Source organism: Rhopalosiphum padi, chromosome 1, assembly GCF_020882245.1.
Source record: "Rhopalosiphum padi isolate XX-2018 chromosome 1, ASM2088224v1, whole genome shotgun sequence".
NCBI lineage: Eukaryota > Metazoa > Arthropoda > Insecta > Hemiptera > Aphididae > Rhopalosiphum > Rhopalosiphum padi.
In genome coordinates, this window is record NC_083597.1 from 30,696,020 (window position 1) to 30,718,328 (window position 22,309).

The 22,309-nt window shown below is 25.6% G+C and overlaps 1 protein-coding gene across 2 annotated transcripts in view; it reads left to right on the forward strand.

The window, feature by feature from the left end:
- Window positions 1–12,052: 12,052 nt before the first annotated feature.
- Window positions 12,053–22,309, forward strand: part of LOC132932374 (glutamate-gated chloride channel-like) — a 57,641-nt gene continuing 47,384 nt past the window's right edge. For both annotated transcript variants that reach the window (XM_060998728.1, XM_060998727.1), the window contains exon 1: window positions 12,053–12,452. The gene's annotated coding sequence lies outside the window, so the exon portion shown is untranslated. The remainder of the gene's footprint in view (window positions 12,453–22,309) is intronic.

Consider the following 22,309-nt stretch of genomic DNA (forward strand, 5'->3'; position numbering starts at 1 on the left):
AACGCCACCGCCGTGGCCGCCGTCCCGACAGGGATGTAAAACGCGAAACAAAAACGGGACGCGAAAAAAAAAACGACGATGGGCGGGTGCAAGTACGAATTCGACACGTACTTTAACGTCTTTGACCACAAATATACTGTAGCTGTGCCGTCCATTACGGTGCCTAACAATAGTTGGACAACGGCTTTCACCTATACTTGTGTACCACCATTTTATAACTCATCGAGTTGTGGGGGTGCGTCGGTGGGGCTGCGTTCCGAGGGTGGGTACACAGCCACGACTTTACCGAGAGATCCATTTAACCACGAGACACTCATTATTTCAAAAACTATCAATGTATTTGAAAATATTTCTTTTAAATAATTTTAAGTCGTGAAAAACAATATTTTTTCTATTTTTTATCATTATTATTTTTCAAATGTTTTACTTTTTTTTTTTAACGATAACATTCATCGAATTCCTTATTTCAAAGCAAAGTATTTTTTGGATTACTTAGATACATAAAAATTGAATTTGGATGACTAGGTTATTAAATATAAGTATTTTGAATGATGATTAAAGAAGTGAAGTGGTACAGGTGTACTAACCACTAACAATGCTAGACTTAAAATATTTATATCTAATAAGCCACTTGTTCAAAATTTGATTTTTATAAATGACATTGCTTCAAATATAATTTTGCTTGGTAAATTATAATTCGAAAGTGTAAAATATGATGTCTTTAAGACTTTAAAAATAAATAACGATTAAATATGTTGTTTTTGTAACGATTTAAACATTTTAAACTTATATTAAAGAACTATTCTCAAAAAAGTTAGTGTTTTCTGTAATATTGAGTGTGATATTATGAATAGACATGCATGCGTTGTCTCCGTCTTGCAAACGCATAATATAGCAAATTAAATGTTCTGAAGAATCAGAAAATAATGCATAAACAATTTAGAATTTTTAAAATCTTCATAAGTCGTTTTAAATCTATGATTATTAAATAATATTCTTAATTTTAAATTTTATAATAGATAAATTAACTGTATTATTGTAATAACTAAGCATAATGGACTTAAATGGATTCTTCGGAACGTAAAATATGCTGATGTAGCATCTTTCTATAATAACAATATTATTATAAAATGTACTTAATGATATAAATATCATAGCCATACCTTCTCCTCTTAAAATCGTTTTATGCAAAAGATAATATATCTTCGAATCCAAATTTAACATTTTCTTCGCAATCTATAAAATATGTAAATTTGATAACATAATTTTAGTTTATAAATATTTTAGTTAAAAATTTAAATTTCTTAGGTTTTTTTTTAACAAAATGTCTGAAATTTATATTTTTGTGTTTAATTTAATCTTATGATATATAGATATATTGCCAATGTCACCTTGGTAAAGTGTTCTTAAGAGTTAATACATTTATTTAATACGTGTCGTTATTGTGTAAATAAATATTTTTTTTTAATTTTCGTAAGTAGTTATAAGCAACTTTATGAATACATTAAATTCATACCCTTGTTCAATATCGAAACAAAGAGTCAATAAATTGTATATTATATACTTGGTTTTGATTTTGCCGGATATGAATTTACAAACCAATTTAATGTATACAAATGTATTTTTTATTTCATAGAAAAATTTTAGCTCGGAATTATTGGTTTAAAAGGATATTATTATTTTCAGCTGTATCATTACTGTTGGGCACCTAGCAAAAAAACTGTCACATCACCGTCAACCAATGATCGCATATAGTCATATTTATTATGGTCGTAGCACGACATAATATGTAACAATAGATTCGGAAATAATGTGTCATTTATAAGGCAAAACATTTTAAATATTTTAGACTATCGACTATATTTGAGTACTTATTGAAAAAAAAGATTGGTGAAACTTGGTTGCGTTTAAATCGTATTTTGTAATGTGTTTATAAGAATTTATTTTTATATACCTAAATTAAAATGATAAATAAAATACTAAATCATCGTTAAGATTGCACATTTTGTCCAGTTATTATGTATACTTATCGTTATTTTAACGACAGACTAATAAAAAATAATTGTAAGATGGCATAATATAATAAAATAGATTTACATCTTTTTAATATGTTGCACTATACCAGATAAAATAACAAAAACATGTCCTTTATATTATTTTTATCTGTATGAATATTGATCTTTTTCCTACATAATAATAGGTATATATAATATATCTTATTACTCGAAGAAAAATGAAATCGTCAAATAATAATATTGAGTATATTATTATTATTAGATAAAAAAATAATTAAACAACATATAGGTACCTACTCTAAATTTTATGGCGTTGGTACATATAATTTATTAAATAATAATAATATTATATAATAGTTTTTAAATTCCTACCATGTTAACCTGTTGTTAAACTACTTGACTAAGAACTATTTTTACTTGACTACTAGATTATATTATCTACTATCTAGCTCACCTAGTGATTAGCACAGTAATATGTTTTTCGACGAGTACAAGTTGCAAGATTGGTTTACTCGTTAACAAAAGTCGAAAAACGGCATTAATTGTAGAATTTATTTTTCAATTAGATAAAGACATAAAGTTATTGTTTAGAATTTCATTAAATAAAAATATGAAAAATAGATTGTTCACAACAATTTAGTATTACATGTTTGGTACATTTTAAATGTATAGCATTCAATTTCTTAGGTAATTTTCGAGTTTTCTGTACAATACGATATGAAACTTCTGTTTTAAATTTTGAGTGATGATTATTTTCTGAAAATTTGTATGTAAAATATTGAACCAATAATTTATTATCCATAAGCATTTTAAGTTTATATAAGAGGTGTAACGTAACATGGGACGACCTTCGAAATTTTACTGCACTACTTCGTTTCTCTGAACCTCAAATACTTATAAATAATAAACTATAGGTTAAATAATCGATAGTATGATGAATACATCCATTTACAGCTACATATTTTATGATAGAATATAAAAATTTGTTGTCATTTAAAAATATATTTAACCATTTAAACTTAAAAATGGCATATATTTTTTTTTTTATCAATTCGTCCAAAAAAATGTATTTTGTATGAAAAGATGAAAAGAAAGTATTTGAATAATAAAATAGACAATAGTTAACATTTTTGGTAGCAGTACCAAGTATTTAAAAATATTTTATCAAATTAATTGTAATAACTAATGCAATATAGACTCATAAATTTTAATAATTATGACCGTATTAATAAATTAATATTTTTATCAATCATAGTTTATGACAAATAAATTTTCCATATTTCTCATATCTTTTGTCTCTTTATAACAAGTAACCCTCAAGTCCTTCATTATTAGGTTGATGTACGTTCTTTTCGGTCTTCTCTTTTTCTTGATCGTAAGTCCTTCACAATTTCTTCAGTATTTAGACTGTATAATTCGTCACTATATCTCAGTCTGTGCCCTATTACCTGCGATATCTTATATCCTTTTCTTTTAACAATTTAAAGCATTAATTAATGTTATTTTTTTTCTAAATCCATGTAAAATTTTTTCAATGTATTTTTTTCCAACGCCAAATTTTTAGAGCTTACAGCATAGTATTTTCTCTTTTATTTATTATCCAATTATTACCTAATTTTTAAACAAGAATATCGAAAAATAAAAACTTATTAAATATATTAATATTTATATATGTTAAATGAAATGTCAGTTTAAGGAAAAAGGTCGTTGAATAGTATGTTATACATTTTTACTTATATAGTATTATACGTTCAAAGAAATGTGTATGTGATAATAAGATTTTATTACATTAAAGTTGCATTGCATTTTTTTTCGTTGATAATTCCCGGATAGGTGACCACCTGGGAATTTTAGCAACACACACGCCATGCCCATCCTCTGCATAATTGTCAAGATAAAAATATTATCTAAATAAAAATCTCTCCTAATATATATATATAAAAAAAAAAAATTAAATTTGAATAAATTTAAAGTATTCGTATATTAACTTTAAGCATAATGCATTATCGTTAAAACTTATAAGATAGTATGAAACTCTGTAAGTACGTTCTAATTTAAAGTGATTACTATTATAACGAAGCAGAAACATTTTTTTTAAAAATATTATTCTAAACTCTTATTTCATCTAAAAACTAAGTTTCTATGATAGTATATAAAAAAATAAAACTTAACCAGTTAAGTAAGTGTAATAAAATAAACATCAATAAATTAAGTTGTATTATTTTAAAACCATGTAACTCGACTGTGTATAATGCTAATAGTTTTTGCATCTGTTTGTTTGCCTTAATTCGTTCATATTTTTTACGTTCATATTTCATAATATTAAATTTAATTAAGTAATAATTTGTAGTTATTACTTTTGTTTTCAGAACAATTAACACTTGTATTTATAAATGTCATAAGTTTACATGAATAATTTTTAATTTATTTTAATATAATATATTTTTAAATTTATTTTAAAAATAACAAAATATTATTATCAATGGTTATATTTTTATCATTGTTATAAATTACAATTATTTAGTAATATTTGATATTTTGAGTTTTAATGTACAATGATTTGCTGCCTATTTATCGTTATAATTTATTGCTCAAGAATATTATAAGTTATAATATTCTTGAGGAATAATATGGATAGAAAAATAATATATGTATTTATAAATAGATTAGCATTAATATAATACGTAAATGTGTATTTATAATATATTTAATAAATCAAAGGAAAAGATTTTATTTATTACTTAAATTTTAAATTATAAAATAAAAATTTGTTCGCAAAAAATTATTTATAAAATATTTTAGTCTTCCAGACTTGAAATGAATAAAAATAACGCATAAATAGTCAACTGAAAAACTATACAATATGAAACTGTTGAGTAAATAACAAAAAAACGAGAAGTAGCTTGTTAATTTTGTAAAAAGCTTTTATAAAACTGGTCTTGTACATACATTTGTATTTTGTTTGTAAATAAAAAAAGATGCCCAAAGTATGCCAATTATATGTGAAGCGTAATACCAATACGAGTTGTTTTTAATCTTGCATTAAAATCTGAATATCTTAGAATTCATTTTTCGAGTGCAGGGCTATGTTATGATAAATGCTATTGTAAGTATTTTCATTTCTTTTTTCTAAAGAACAGAAAAATAGAATAATATGTATGTCTTATTATAAACCAAGATAAGATGTATTTATATTAATAATGAAGTAAATACTTACTACAATAGTTATGTTAAGCAATCACTTAACTATTGTGGATTAAGAAATTTTTCATGGATTGATTTAACATAATATTTATTTTTTTAGCATTAAATATGTTGTTATTATTAATAGCTTATAATAAGCTAATTTCATTAGATTATTTGATACAATTTGATTTTTTTTTATATTTATATTTATTTACATCTGAAAATAAACCAATTGCTTCATGATATTTTTCTATTGAAGAATTCGTTTCTCCTCTATAGAATTTGAACAGCGGACAACAATGTATTTAACTATTACTTGTATATTACACGATCGATATAACGTATGTCTTTGCCATCATCCACGAGTACCTCGATGAACCTCTTCTGATCATGTTTAATGAATCTTCTTCCTTACGGTTTAAGTTAATGACTAATGAAGTTTGAACAGAGTTCGATGGAGTATTTTATTTCTCTTAAATTTTGATTAATACAATATTATATAACATTACGATAAGCCGCTATATGTCACGAAAGACGTTTGAAATGCGGTACAAATAATATTAATATGTAACGTGTGATTAAAATTCATACTTATCTAACAATTTATGACATTCCAAAATATATCATTATTCATTAACTATTAATTAGGTATGTTAAAGCACGTCAATATTGGACAAATATGACATATTATTGCCGCTATTCATCGGCATATTATATACATTTTATTCCGAACGCACGAATTTCAGATCCGGATTTAATACTATAGAATTTAATTGAGGCGATAACGCAGCGAGACTGTGTTGATTAAAGTGCTTACTAAACGTTCTGAAATAATCGAAATAATGAAATGCTTCTTAAAAAATAAATCAAAATGAATGTGAGTGTACCATATTTCGAGCTAATATCTGATCGTTACGAGGATTGCAATAATGAAGCGTATGAAAATAAATTGTAGTCTAGAACACTAACTGTACTAGACGTTGAATAGTGTAGAAGTATATTATTAGGTTAAAAACTAAATAAAGTATTTTACGTACTGATTATGTTAGACACGAATCTAATTTCACAACATTATGCGAGTTAAAGTAAATCGTATACACTATGTTTGTAATTTAGGTTTTTGTATCGTCCTAATGTAATGGAAATATTTTATGTGTATATACATAGACCACATTATACTAGAATTGTGTTCATTATATTGTAGCTAGCGCCAGTTTACGGGGATAGGCAAATTCGCGTTGACATCATCGAATTTCGTACGAACGCACAATAAATAAAATAAGCTGAATCAACACACGGGTGATTTAAACTATTCGTATTTTTACTAACGACTATAACATTATATCGAATTAATTATACGTTTTATGTGCTGTGATCATCCATTAAGAATATTTAATATTTTCACTTATTTTGCAGATAACATGCGAGAACTTGAAATGTTCAGTTTCAGTATCAACAAGTTATCGGAACGGACTAATGGAGTTATTTTCGGATATGTCCTCTCCCCTCATTTATTCCTATAGATTACAATGTAAATAGGTAATATTGGCTCGAAAGAACCGATAAACAGATAGTTTTAATGAATTCGATAATCGGTCTACAGACATTTTTCCCACAAACGTCCGATCGTGGTGCCGGATTGTGCGTTAGTGTATAATACAGTGCCGTAAAACGCGAAGAAAATGATACGGTCGATTCATTGGAATTTGAGGTCTCAATGCATTGTGATATTTTCCCTTAAACACTGGGCTTGGGGCGTTTGGGCCCATCCGTTTGCTTTGTCTCCGCATTATTTCATGTAGTATTTGGTACACACGCACGTGTTTATTGAGACCAATGGACGCACATTGAAAACAAATTATTAGCGATGGACATTATTGTTTTACACACATAATAATAGAATACAGCTACCGAGTGTATTCTTTTCACTCAGTTCACCTCATAATCTTGATTGATGCAATGATATTATTAGTATACATTGTAAACAATAGAGTCACGTAAATTCAAATAAATTACTCGAGCAAAAACGTTGAGTTGAACCTATAATATTATTATAAAATAAAAATACTATCAAATTGTATTGATTATTAATGTGTAGTATAATTTTAAATATTTAGTTTTTTGTAATTCTTAAAAGTTGAAAATCAAGCAATTGTTAAGTGATCGGGAATGCGTATTGACACAATTATTATAATTTAAAAAAACTATTTAACTATTTTTAATTAACATTCCACTTATCCACAAACAAAATATTCTAATGTTCTTATTACTTATTTTACAAGATATTTTTTTTACATATAAATTACAAGCAATCTACATCTTTCATTTGACTGGTAATACTTATTAATGGTAAGTTTATTAATTATTTAAAAAAATCGTGGATTAGCTGATATTCTGATTAATATCCGATTAATTATTTTCTAAATCTGAAACATTTTAATATTAATTTTCTGTTCGTTGTTTTGTCACTTACACATGAATATGTTTCAAATTTGATATGCATTTTAATGAAAAAAATACATTCGTTAAATACATTTCAGTATTATACCGTTCTATTTTTTAAATATATTTACTGAGTGATTCATGAGCATTGCTCCCCTCTATTTTTTAATTTCTTTGAATTCTAATGTTTGGAATTTTAAATATACTCAAAGATAATTTTTTAAATTTTTTTTTGAATCTTAAGAAGAGCCATGTGGAGATACAGAGTTTTTTTAAATGAGAACCCCTTTTTTATTGTAATTTATTTACTAAATATATTTTTTATGTTTATTGGAGTATCTAATTCAATATTCACGTCACGTGAGTAGTTTTCCAATTATTATAAGGTTTATAGTAAATATAATAGTTCTTAAAAATGACCTTAAAAATATATAAAATATAAATAATATTGGATCTATTGTTTATTATACTTAGACCAATTTACAAATCATACATTTTGATAGATTAATATTAATCACTAACGTCTAACATATTCAATTTATTATTATCTCCAAGTAATTCATATCCGTTATTATGGATCTCTTTATCTTTAGTACAACACAACGTTAAATAATTCAAAATTACTCGTTAAAATTTGAATTTTGATACGTAACATTTAAAAAAAAAAGATTATTCACTAAACAATTTAAAACAAGGATTTTTATTAAAAAAAAAGAAGTTAACATTTCTATAAAATATTTCTTAAGCAGTACAAAAAATATCAGGAATTTGAAGATATAATCATTAAGGTTTTCAAAAATCTAATCTCGAATGACTGTATTATTGAAAAAAAAGGATTAGCATGCTTGCTAAATTGACCTGTATATCTTTCTGCATTTGTTTTTGAATTCTTTAATAGAAATACTGTTGAAAGACATTAGATAATGATGTTCAAATAAATAACTTACTAGTATAGGCATTTATATGTATTTTTTTAACTTAATCTATATTTATTACGCTATTTATAATCATTACTAGAAACAATAGTATTCTAAAAATTATTTGAAATTTTAATATGTATTATGTACTTATGAATAAATATTATATTATTATTTATAATATTTAACAGAGTAGTTATTTGAAAAAAAAAAATAACAAAACGTTTATCAAAATATACATTTATAAGTATAAATCATTTTTCATTATTAATATTAATGTATTTATCTGTTACCATTGGTCTATAGGCAAAAAGTTATCGTTTTACGTAAAACAATCATTTTTTAATTTAAATTTAATTATTGGTAATCATGCACATTGGCACATTGCCATTAGTATAAATCTTCTAAAGTAAGAATAGACATTCAATCTTGAAAAAAAAGTTATATTTGTAAGTATTGTTGGGGAGTTCCGTTCTTTTCTCCATGCGTTAAATGTTTAGAAAAAAGTATTAATTTATCGACAGTTCTTTTAATTAAATAATCAATTATTTTCTAAGACACTATATCAAACTTTTTTTCTGGGTTAATTAGAGTTTCTGCGAATAATATATTTTTTATTTTTTTATTTCAAGATTATCTAACGGTGATTCAAGTATCTATGTCTTAGCACATAATCAATACGTAAATACGTATCGTGAACGTGTTTATGTGTCATGGGGATAGCCGAGTGCGCTTCAACCTATCGAAGTAAATTTATATTATTTATACATACATGCATACATGAATAATGAATATGCATGTATGTATTTTAAATTTAAACTTATACTAATATAATAAATTTTTCATGGTCAGAATTTTAATAGCAAAAAAAAAAAGTTTAAAAACAAAATGTATTTTTGACCTCTTTCCCCCTTCCCCATTGATAAACCATTGGTTGAGAGACTATGATTTGGTTTTAAATTGATATGGCGGCATCATTAAAAAGAATAAAGGTGAATTAAGAATAGTACTATAATGATTAAATAAACGTGTACAAGTTTCTTGCTATATATATATATATATATATACTACGAAGAAAAAAAATTAAAAATGGCATTTGATTTCTTTGTGGTGACACGAGTAATTATATTGTTCCTACTATATAATTATTATATACATAAATGTAGACTATTAATAGTCATAAAAAAATTTGAAACATAAAACGTCGATAAAAATATATACCTATATGTGATATATGTATATGCACATGGATAATGCTGAATCAGTCATTAAATGTAGATAAAAATAAATTATTAACAATTTGCTTGAAAATTGTCGTGTAATTGTCGAAACTTGAATAAATACTATTGGTATACTACTGAATTTATGGAATATTTTTAATGTTTTAAAGGAAATGAAATATTGAATAAGCCTTCAGAGCTCCAGATACTATATTATTGTACCTGTAATACGCTAAAGTTAATAACATTTTATTAAATAAAAATACGAACATTATATTATTATTATGCACATTTTTTTTTATTATTATTATTTAAACATAATATACTTACTAGTATACTAGTATTAAGGCCTGTGCAACTTTTTATTAATGAATAAAAATATTAATATAATAATAATGATTGATCATTCGTATATTATGAAATTGACTGTATATACGACACAGTTTAACACGTTTTCTTAAGAGTTCAATTTTTCTGACATACATAATATTATAATGTTGTACTTAATGTTATGCAACAGACTATGAAATGATCCGGTTATTACTGTAATGTACTGCGAAAGGAAGTTGTCGAACAATGAAACAGTAAATTTAATCTCGCCGCACACATCATATAGGTATACGGAAATATCTTTTATTGGTGTTTTGTTATTATCTATACAAAATAGTTGACAGATAATACGAGTCGAATGACACCAAGAGACCCTAAGATTCGGTGTCAATGAAACTAATTTAAAACGTGTATCTACTGCGGGTTTTTTGTATTGAAAAGCGCATAACTTTATGGATATAATTTAATGCTTATACTGCACGATACAGCTGTAGCATTTGTACTTCGGGCGAGCAGTTTAAAACTAAAACTCACGATTCGATTGCAATCTTTCTGTGGGTCGGCAGTTACTCCAGAGCAGTTTGTTCAGTTTCACTTTTTGCACATAAAAAGTAGCAATTTTTTTTTCATTATACCTACCTGTAGCCCACTCGTGGCCTCAAACATATAATATTTTCTTCTACGCGCTAAACATTACCGTTGGGATTCAAAGAAATGTTGGCTAGGTAGTGTTCACGTTACATTTTCACCGGTTACGCATTCTTTGGACGAGTTATGTAATACTTTAATCTCAGTCTCCGTGTTCTGTCCATAATTTGACGACCACGCAACAATCACATACATGTTCAGTTCTAATGACATTTTCAAAACTTCAAGCCGGCAATCTACCATTTTTTTCCCCCCAAAAAACTACGTTTTGAACCGACTTGCTGTATCGACCGGTCATGTTAATCCTAGTGAAAATTACTAAAACAAAACTTTTCGTATTAAAATACTGGCTTTATATATTGTTAAAAAATTTTGTCAGATTTTCAACGGCGTATAGAGTGAATTGATTAGTGATTGGTGTACATTATACATTTTATTAAAATATAAAATATTACAACCAATAACATCATCAGCTCCGATAATAGCCATGAGTATAGTAATAGTTGTAAATTATATGAGTTATCAAAATAATAATTTTTTTTTTTACATTTGAATCGTATAATAGCCACGCAATTTATTTATTTATGATGTCCAATTTCAATATTTTTGTATTGTATGTTGTATATTGAATAATATCATGATTTTACATAAGGTACGTCTGTTATTTGAATTACAATTTATTGAACCCGTTCATTAGCGATTGCTCTGTGGTTTTTAATGAACATTAATGTGTGTATAACTAACTCAACCAGAAATACACGACGAAACCTTGTAAAAATAACATCGATAACAAGATGAATTTGCCATTTGTTTTTATTTTATTGGACGGGATAAATTCACAAGCGCTCCGCTTCCAAATAAAAAAAAAAAAATGCCGTCCATTTAAACATTGTGTTTGTTTGTTGACATTATTGTGCACGATCAAAGCGAATACTTTCTTAAAATAAACACACACAATATCGTAATAATGTTACAAATTATGAATGAAATAATTTACGTCTGATCTCTATGAGAACATTTTTGAGCGTAAACATAAGACATAACATTCAATTTTGCAAACCAACGAATCGAGGACATAATTTTTTTACGATTATGTTACAATATATTATCGTCATTATTGTTGTTTTACCTACGCGTGTGCGCATCGCTGTAGGCACCTACCTGCACTATTGGTATTCTCACGTGCATACAATATAATATTGCCGTGGTGCTACGTCACAGTGATTTTACCACTACCATTGGAAAAAAAAAAAAACCAAATCACAACACCCCAGCGGTTTGTCGGTCTGTGAACCATTCGTCGCTGTGTAACGTGTTTTCAACATGAAATATATCGTCCACGCAGTGCCCGCTTAGCCGTTGCTCGTTCACGGTGCATCGATAATTTGTTGAGCCACCGCAATAATATTGTAAAACAACGATACCATAAAATAGTTCGATTGGGATTCGTATCAATAATAAACACGATACGACCACAGAGGCATCTGTCCTATTTGTCTAATCGTTTTTTTTTTCGGTTTTTAAAATAATACCGTTTTACGGCGTTTTAATTTACACATCCGTTGGTATAGAGCACGTCATCGTCGTTGTCTGATTATACCAGACGGCACACATCGTTCGAACGAGATCGCGTGTATGTAAAATTCGACGTTTGCGGGTTTGCAGATTAAGGACTCGAAAACAGAACGTGAAAGGTACGTTGAATTCAAAAATTGTATTTTCCTATTTTATTTGTTTAATACAGTGAATGGTAACGGGGTTTTATATTTAATAATAATAAAAATCGAATTTCTACGTGACGAGAAATTCAATCTACACCGTCTACCGTTAAGTAGAAAATATATTATTTACAATATTCAGTAACTGTAGACACATTTTTTTTTTTTATAATACTTTCAGTACTTTATAACTAAGCCAGTAGTAATTTTGTCGACGATACTTAGAATTTGAATATCTCAAATAATAAAAACGCATTTTTATATCCACCCTTCGTGTAAATGTATTTTCAAATGCATTTAATTATGTTATTTTTAAATTAGAAAGTAATATTCTTTAATAGCTCAACACTAACTCGATTACAAGAATTATAGATTACTTTATTCTTTTGTTTACCTATGTAATAAAAAAAAAGTATCACTATAGAAAAAATAAAACTCCTGTGACATTAAGTCAATCTTGAGTAGTTGAGTATATATTAAAGAAATGTATTTAGCTGATATACGAGTAGTTAAGAGCATTCAAGAAATAGGTGTACATTGTTATTTCCATACAAGAAAAATGTATGCTTTAAAAATAATATATGCTTAAAAGTTAACAAATAGTTATTATCAAAGCATTTCGTATAAGTTATTATAGTTATGCTTATACTTCATATTGTTTTGTATCAAAAGACACATGTTGATATTTTGTTATCAGGATTTTACATAAACATGTGTGCGCGATCGTGTAACACGTGTGAAAAACTAAAACATTAGTAAGTTATAAAATGCTAACACGTAGGTTATAGTGTTATACTTGTATTATAATAAGTAAATAGTAATTGATGAAATTATATAATGTAATGAATAATGCAGCGTGAAATATTTAAATATTTTAGATTACTATTGTAATCGCGAAATAAAAAAAAAAAAAAAACAAAAGGCTTGTTCGATTTTATACATTCTGACCATCATGCCATAAGTACGAAAACCTGTTCTATATTATCAATATATGTATATTTCGACGTACGTTATTCATGTCTTCTCGATGAAAATATGTTCTTTTTCGATTCTAATAATTTATACATAATGTTTATTAAAATATATATTATACAGTAATAAACAAACATAGTTACTTACTATTATTTTATAGTTATTATTTAATTATTTCCATTATATGTTATTAAGTAATAATAATCGCTGTCCTTTATAGTAGGTAATTAATATTCTATATTGATATCGATAGTAATTAATATAAAATACTTTCTTTGTTTATTTTTTACACTGTTTTGGTAATAGATTAAATGAATATTATCCGAAGTTAAAAAATATTGTTTATATAGTTGAGACCAACTGATAATTATTGTATTATTATTATTATTTATTATTATTGGTAGTATGATGATTTGTTATAACAATATTTTTTAATACAATTTTGTAATATATATATTTTGTTCTTTATGCTTTTATTCGATGTCTGACCTTCAGTATTTTTTTTTTTTTGTGGGTATTTACTACTACTGTTATTAATGAATACCGTTTATTATATAATATGTTATAATTTATTCCCTCTCTTTCAAGACATTTGAAATGTAAATTGTTATTAATTCTACAAAAGACCATTATTATTAGGCCGTACGTGTTTTTTTTTAAATTTTAAATAAGCTACAATACTTTAAATTAAATGTCTCTATAAAATTGTATTATTATTTAATAATTTACCCATGTATATTAAATATACCCGTTTCATTTTAGATTCCGAGTGGAACGATGAATGTATTTATTGTTTGCATTTTTATTTGTGTTGCACTAGTTGTTTTTCTTCTTATAGGTATTTTATTTATTTTTCAAAATTGTTCTTTTTATTAATATTATTTTTTCATTCATACAACAACGTATTTTGTTGATCTTAATTTTTTCTTATTGCTATTAATGTTTTCTTAGCTTAGCTTATCTGATATGATGTATGCATTATTTAAACTTCTTTTTATCCACTGCACCCTAATTCAACAATTTATATACCTGTATGATTTATATCATGATCATCTTACAAATAAATATGCGTTATATTGTTAAAAATAATACTCATATATTCTTTTATAAAAATACTATGGTTTACTATAAGCGGAATTTTTAAACTTTTTTTATACTTATTATACTGTGTAGTTCGTCTCATCTTATAACACGATCTTATGTTATACTATTTAATTTAACCTATGAAATTATATTAGTTTTGCATTCGATTTGTTATAAAATAACAAATATTACTAGATATATTTATAGGTATGTACTGATTTACTAGAATAAAAAATAAATAAAAAAATATATAATAATATTAAAAATGAATAGCCATGAAAATGAAGTGGTATCCCTATAACACTATATGCATAATAATGTAAAAATATAATCAAAAATATATATTATATTATTAGCCTAATGTATTTTTAATTGGTATACATTTTGAAATGACCACAACACTGGCAGTCTATTAAATTTGTATTTCACACGTGTATCATAACGAAATCATATTCCGTCTAAATAAAGTGGATTTAAAACGTTATTATTATATTGTACAATAAATTATTATAATAGTTATACAATATTTTACGAACCAATAAAAAATCGACATAGAATTTACTGCAATAAATAATGAACCAAAGTTATTCATTTGATAAGACACAGTTATTCATTTTTTCATCTTCACGGTAAATGAAAATAAAATATTAGTTTTATACTTAGTTAAATATTATTGAGTTATTTTGAATAAAATATTAAATTCATACCATATTTTAATATTATTGATTATAATTTATAAATATTAATTTAAAGGTTTGCCAAAAATTATAATTATAATTTATTACTTTACATAAATCTATTAAGAACAAAATAATTCAGTTTACAGTATTTTTTATCAGATTTTGAAACGCTTTAGTGTAGAAGATAATGTCCTTGACTTGATTTTTTTTATACATAATAGATAGTGTAGAGAATTCTAAATAATTATACTTTGTAAGTACATAAGTATAATTTTTATAATTTTGCTGTGTAATTTTTAGCACTTTGGCCTAGTAAGCTATTAATTAATGTTATATTTTTTTCATAACCAGAATAATACGTTATAAGTTATTACCAATAATAATATGTGTAATTTTAAATTTTTATTCATTATTTTATTTATTTCTATCAACGCCATTCTTCATACTCTTTAAACTATAAGTATTTTAGATAATATGTATTAAAATATAGTTAATTTCAATAAGTTACAGCATTGATTTTAACACGATTTCTTAGGATAATTTAATGAGATGTGAAAGCAAATAATTATTGTTTTGATGTGTTTCATCTAGTATTATGTACGAATTGGAAGTTACTTTTACGTGCAAATAAATACTGAGTGAGAACTCTTAAATACTTTTAAATGTAAATAACTGGTTTCGAAATCGACCCATAATCGAATACGAGTACTAATATATAATATTAGATGGGTATACAGTATTAAGAGACAAATAATATTATAACTCAAATGTGTCTATCGATGTTTATAAGTACACCTATACTAATAAGTTCAATATTTTTTTAATTATTATTCACGCATTATACATTTATATATGATACATCTAGTAGTTATTCAAAAACGTTTGATTTCAAGGTTAACATTATATTTAGCTACATTTTAATTTATCGTTGTAGCTTAATATTTCTTATTGTTATTATAGAAGATAATTGCACGAGAAATAATGAATCATGTATTTTGTTGTGTCATCCTAATTGTAAGTAATTACTCTTTTGTCGAGTTTCCAACACATATTTGCGTATTCCATTTGCAGAATCATAGTGTATGCGACTTGATTACTCTTTATGTACGATGAAGCTATGTTAGTTAGAGTATAATATAAAAATATAATTAGAGTTGTGAAAATTGCTTAAATTATTTTTTAAATAAACGTTTTTCAACAAACATTTAATCTTTTAAGACGGCTGGAAATTAAATAAGTAAAATATAGGTAGCAAGATGTGTATGATAGAGAGACATCTATCTATATTTATAAAATTTGAAATTATGTATAAGGTAACCACATAGAAAAATAATGAAACTTTAAACGATTAGTTGAAACACTTACTGTAACAAACGTAGATACATTCACTGAGCTGATATATTTAAATTGTATTAATAGATTTTCAAAATTTTAATCAAATTAGGTGCACCGTTGAATGAAAATTGTGCGCGTATGTATATAATGTGTGTTTATAATCGGTGTGTATGTAGATAAAATATCAGTTAGTTAGTATACTTTTCCACTTAATTTAATTTGAAAATTATTATGATACTATGTGGTTAAGTAATTGATTGGCTATAATAAACATCGTAAAACTAGTTTTTTTTTTAATTCTCAATTTCATACTAAAAATATAATAGGTGCTTTTAAATACGATGTGTTTATGATATTTACCACGGAATTTTGTTTGTTTATATATATATGCATTCACGTAACAAACGCTATTCAATACATTACGTTGCTCATAAAGTAGGTTTAATTTTTTTTTACCACAATTTAATAGAAGTTTGTTAAATCATAAATCAATTAATAAGTGATATCCACGTGGATAGATTATCGTTATATCTGTAACCACGTGGATACCTCGCGCATAAATTGTTATAAATAACAATAATTAATTAGATATTCCGAATCCATTTTTAAATGAATATCGCAGAATTTTTCATATAAAAAAAGGTCCGTGTTTACATTATACATTCGATAAGGGATATTACGGATATCCAAACAATTAAATATTCATATTATTTGCCCATCTGTATAGCAAAACAATTCTCTCCTGAGGTATGTATTAATTATTAAATATGATTATTCAGTTATTCGAGTCCATAAATCCATATAAAATTGCGTGTTTCATCCAACACTCTTTTTCAATGCATTTTAATAGAAGAAAGCTAATAATTTTTATGGTAATTCTTTCGAATTGTCCAATAGATAACCAATAACTGTTATAACTCCAATTAACATTGATTTATTATTATTGATTTATTGATATAATGTGACCGTCAATAATAGTACAAAATTGTTAAACGACATACATAAAACTATAATATATTTTATTGCTAGTGAAACGAAATAACGAAATACTTAAAGAAGTCAAAATTACTACTTTTCAGGAAACGAAAGAAACGTCTCATTTCTATATTTACTGTAATGGATTTTTCATTCTTTACAGCTAATTTAAGTTGAAAAATAATACATCAGTCACTTATATTTTAGTAAAAAAAACAACGTTCAACGTAGTTTTTTTTACAAAATAAAGCAATAAAAAGAAAATGGCTTAAATTTAATTAAGTATTCCCTTTTACCCGTGAACCAACCATATGGTATATATTTAAGTGAATTCGTTGCTGACTTTTCACTTTAATAAACTAATATGAAAGAAATAATAACAATAACATTTTTGTTTAATTCATACTTATTTTATGACATAGTGGCTCAGGAAGAACGATAAAAGACTTATGGGTTACATTTTAATAGAATAAGTATATACATTTTTAGTTTTTGTTGGGCTTTTGATGTATTTTTTTTTTATTTTTTTTTTTTAAATATGGTTTCTTAGAGTAGCGAGAGAGTATATTATTTCTGTTTGGTGTTGGTTTGTTGAACGTCAATTCGACAAAGATAGTAATTCGTTTGAAAAATAGTTTGAGAAAATTGTGGCACGATACGATAATAAGATGAGTTTTTAATACTTATAGCGTGTGCTAGTTTTTCATATCTCAAGATTTATTCTAAACCAATAGGAAAATTAAATATGCTTGTTAAATAATAACCTCTCAGTATATAATAAACCTTTTCGTTTATTTTTCACCTTATTTATAAAAATATAATAATGCTTATAGTGATATCACAAAATAAAACATTTAGCATACCCGTTTATTGTAATAGCTTAAAATAAGGTTGTAAAATCATAGAGTATACGATGATATTTACGATTACGGCGTACATCTTAATATGCATTTACTCATAAATATTGCTAAAAATAAAACATTAAATATGTATACATATATCTATATTACCTATACTTATATCAACATCATCAAATGTACTTAATACTTATAGATAATCAACGTCATATTTAGGTAATTACGTATCGTGTTAACTACAAATAATATAATATATTAAAATAGTTAACAGTAATTTATACATATTATAATATTGTTTGCTATCAAATCGTGTGCACATTTTGTAACATTTTAAATTTATTGCGAAGTAATAAAAAAAAATATATATATTAGTTTTAATTCAGTAATTTTAAGTGACTGATTAATTTAATGTAAATAATTTTACTGCTCTGTAATTAGTAAATCTTTATGTGATGTTCTTGTATGTACGGTTGAAACTATTTTCAATGGCCTTCAAAGAAATAAGCATAATTATCGTAATAACCAATGTGCCATACATATTATATATTTATGTTTGTGCGTGTATGCGTATATTTACAAGAATTTGTAATATTCATCAAATTTGGCCATTAAATACACGTGGATATTATTCTAATTTATTATTAAGTTATTAAATACCTATATAATTAAAATTTCATCAATACTGAGTAATTTGTATTTCAAAATCTTTGAAATTTAATTTTTTTTTTTTATTTTAAATAAAAATAGCATGACATTGTACGATGAACAATATACTAATAACTACTTACTGTATTTTACCAATATTTTTCATATTATCAGAAAAAAGTGGGCGAGAACATATTAAAATAATTTAGTCTCGCAATACTTGATACAAATATTCAATTATATAAAAAAAATAAAGTGTTTTGGAGCAACTTACTTATCTCCTAATTTTCAAAAATAATTTTAAAATCACTTAACTGTGATTTTGATTTATACTTATTGTCTGTACGAATAGGAGTTTCAAAGGAAAATTTACCAATATAAAAGATAAAAAAAATTGACAGACAAAATAATTTGAATGGAAGCCAAATCATTAAATTTAAACTTGTCATTTAACACCCAAACAAGAAACTAGAAAGAACGCTGTAAAAATCCCATATGATTTATAACGAAGCATGGACATCACTTTGTATTTCAAGAGCGATGTATCATTGGTGAAACATTATTAAGCTGCTGCACCTGTATACGAGCTAATACGTCTTACTTGCCCAGATGAGACTAGAGATACATTTTTTTTTTTCAAATGAAACAAACAATATTCATTAAAATATAATATGATTATTTCTTGTTTGATGATTGATGCAATCATATTATTTCTTTTATCGTATAACTACATAATTAGTTTTTTTTTTTTTTGATTAATTAGGATTTGTTACCCAGTATGAATAACACGTGTACAAATAAATCAATAAATCATACTACATATAGTGAAGGTACGTGACTGGGAACTCGCGATTTAAAAAAAAAAATTTGAAATAGAAATTCGTGTCGCGAAAATCGCATTTGCAAAATAATGAAATTCAAACAGTTCTGACAGGACATAACGGCGTTACGGCACAACCATCGTAAAATCGAATAGTATAGTCGATCACGTCGTTTTCAAGACTATTTTAATACGCTGCTACATAATAATAATGTAATGTCATACGAAAAAATAGGATAAAGAATGACACCACTACAGGCGTACACTGTATACTATTCCGTACAAAATGTATCATATTTGTATATTATAATATATATATAAATAATATTGCAACCGCTGTCGGTGAGGGCGCTAATTTTTAACATAAAATCAATATAATATAGACAAACTGTGTTCGCGTGTACGTATGCTGTATATCATCATGGTTATGATTTATGATCAATGGACGTGGGCCAAAGTGGACATACACCTACCCTAACATTATATCGGTATCATCACTTCATTTTATTTTACTACTCATATATATTTATTATTGATAGTCATTACCGTTACGTTAAGGTTAGTAGTACCCTTAAATTCTAGGAAAACAATTGTATACCAACGAATGCGATGTGTATGTTGGTTAGTGATGACAAGGTGGGTAAAACTTTTTTAAACTCAACTTCAAACAATAAATTGTATGAATATTAGCCATTTTTATGCAATACCTTAACCTCTTCTACACACACTTAAAAAACAAAAAATCGTATTCCGTATTTACCACTACAAATATGAGTGCGAAGTCAGTGGCAGATACGTGGATGGCGATTTCCAATCACACCCCCCCCCCCCTTTAGACCGTGTTTATTTTTATGTAGTTTTATTATTCTATAGTTGTTTTTATGATTGCAATTGTATACAGATGAGCTAAACGAGTAATTTCTAAAATGTGCTCCGCAGAGCCCTTAGTGTTCTTCAATTGATTCTCAAGGGCTCCTTTCGTTTCACTATCAATATTTAATAATTTATAATATCGTAACAAGACTGTCAATTTTAATGTGATAATTCATTGATATGTGTTCACTATATAAACAATATTAAAATCCTGTTAAGAAAATATAGCATAACTAAAAAAAACGGCTTTTTCAAAGTACACGGCTGCAAAAACCAAATATTGAGCTCGTTTAGATACAGATAACAATATGCGTCTTCAATAATTGACTTATGTGACACTGGACATTGACAAACTTTTCGCAAAAAGCTGGCACATTTCTCACATTAGATATGTACATTTAACGTTGTATTGTAATAATAATAATTATTATTATTATTATAAACGATAAATTTTATATTATTTACATTTTATGTCCATTTATTTTAATCCTATTGATTTCTATATTAATAAATATCTTATTATTTTTACTCTAGTGTATTTCTTGATGCTCCACGAGAAAAATTACTACTTAAAAAAAGACTTGGATAATAAAAGCAATACAATTTTACATAAAATACAAATCTCTCATGAATTTAATATATTACGTAATAATATACTTTAAGTTTTTTTTCACAATAGATGATTATTTATTTTGATGATTGAAATTTATTTGAATAAATATTTTATTTTTCTAACGATTTTTTATTTCAGAGTAAATGAGTTATTTAAAATATTTTTCTACAAACTTCTAAAGTGATAATAATTAATAATAATTGTTCACAAAATATAAAACGGTAGTATTTATATATTAAATTAATACTTATTAAACTCATGCGATCTTTTTAAATTATTATAAATACAATTATATGATTATCAGTAACTATTATTTTCAAACCCTAATAATTTATAATACTTTTATAATTAAACTTGTTAAGATTGATAATTATCGTTGATACGACTCATATTAGGTTTAATAATTCTATTTTGAAGCGAACAATATGGTTTTCACGTAAATTTTTGTACGCGAATCTCAATATACGTTTATAGAGGAGAATTTTATTTTTATGATGTAGTCGTGGTACATAATAAAATATAGGATAAAGACAAAGTGAGTTAATAATGGATAACATCAGCCACAATGACTGCAATCCCCTACACTAGGGGTCACCAACCTTTTAATACAAGTAAGCTACATTTGAAATTTTAATTCCGTGGTGATCGACATCTCGGATAATTTAGGTTTTTAGGAAGATATATATTTTGTTTGATTAGAAAAAAAAAGTCCAATCTTTAAAGAATAATTATTTGAGAATAATCCACATTATTATCAGATTTTTTTTAACGATCGACCTCTATTCCTAGAAAAATTGACTGTGTGACCCTTGCCTTACACTACGTAAATTATTTAACTTATAGTCAGTTTTATTTGATGACTATTCAATCAAAAGTTGAAATTCTTATAAAGAAAAATGTATTCTATAGATAAAAGATGGCAATTATAGAATTATCATAATATTGTGGATTAACAGTTAAACTTCTATTATTATTACTAT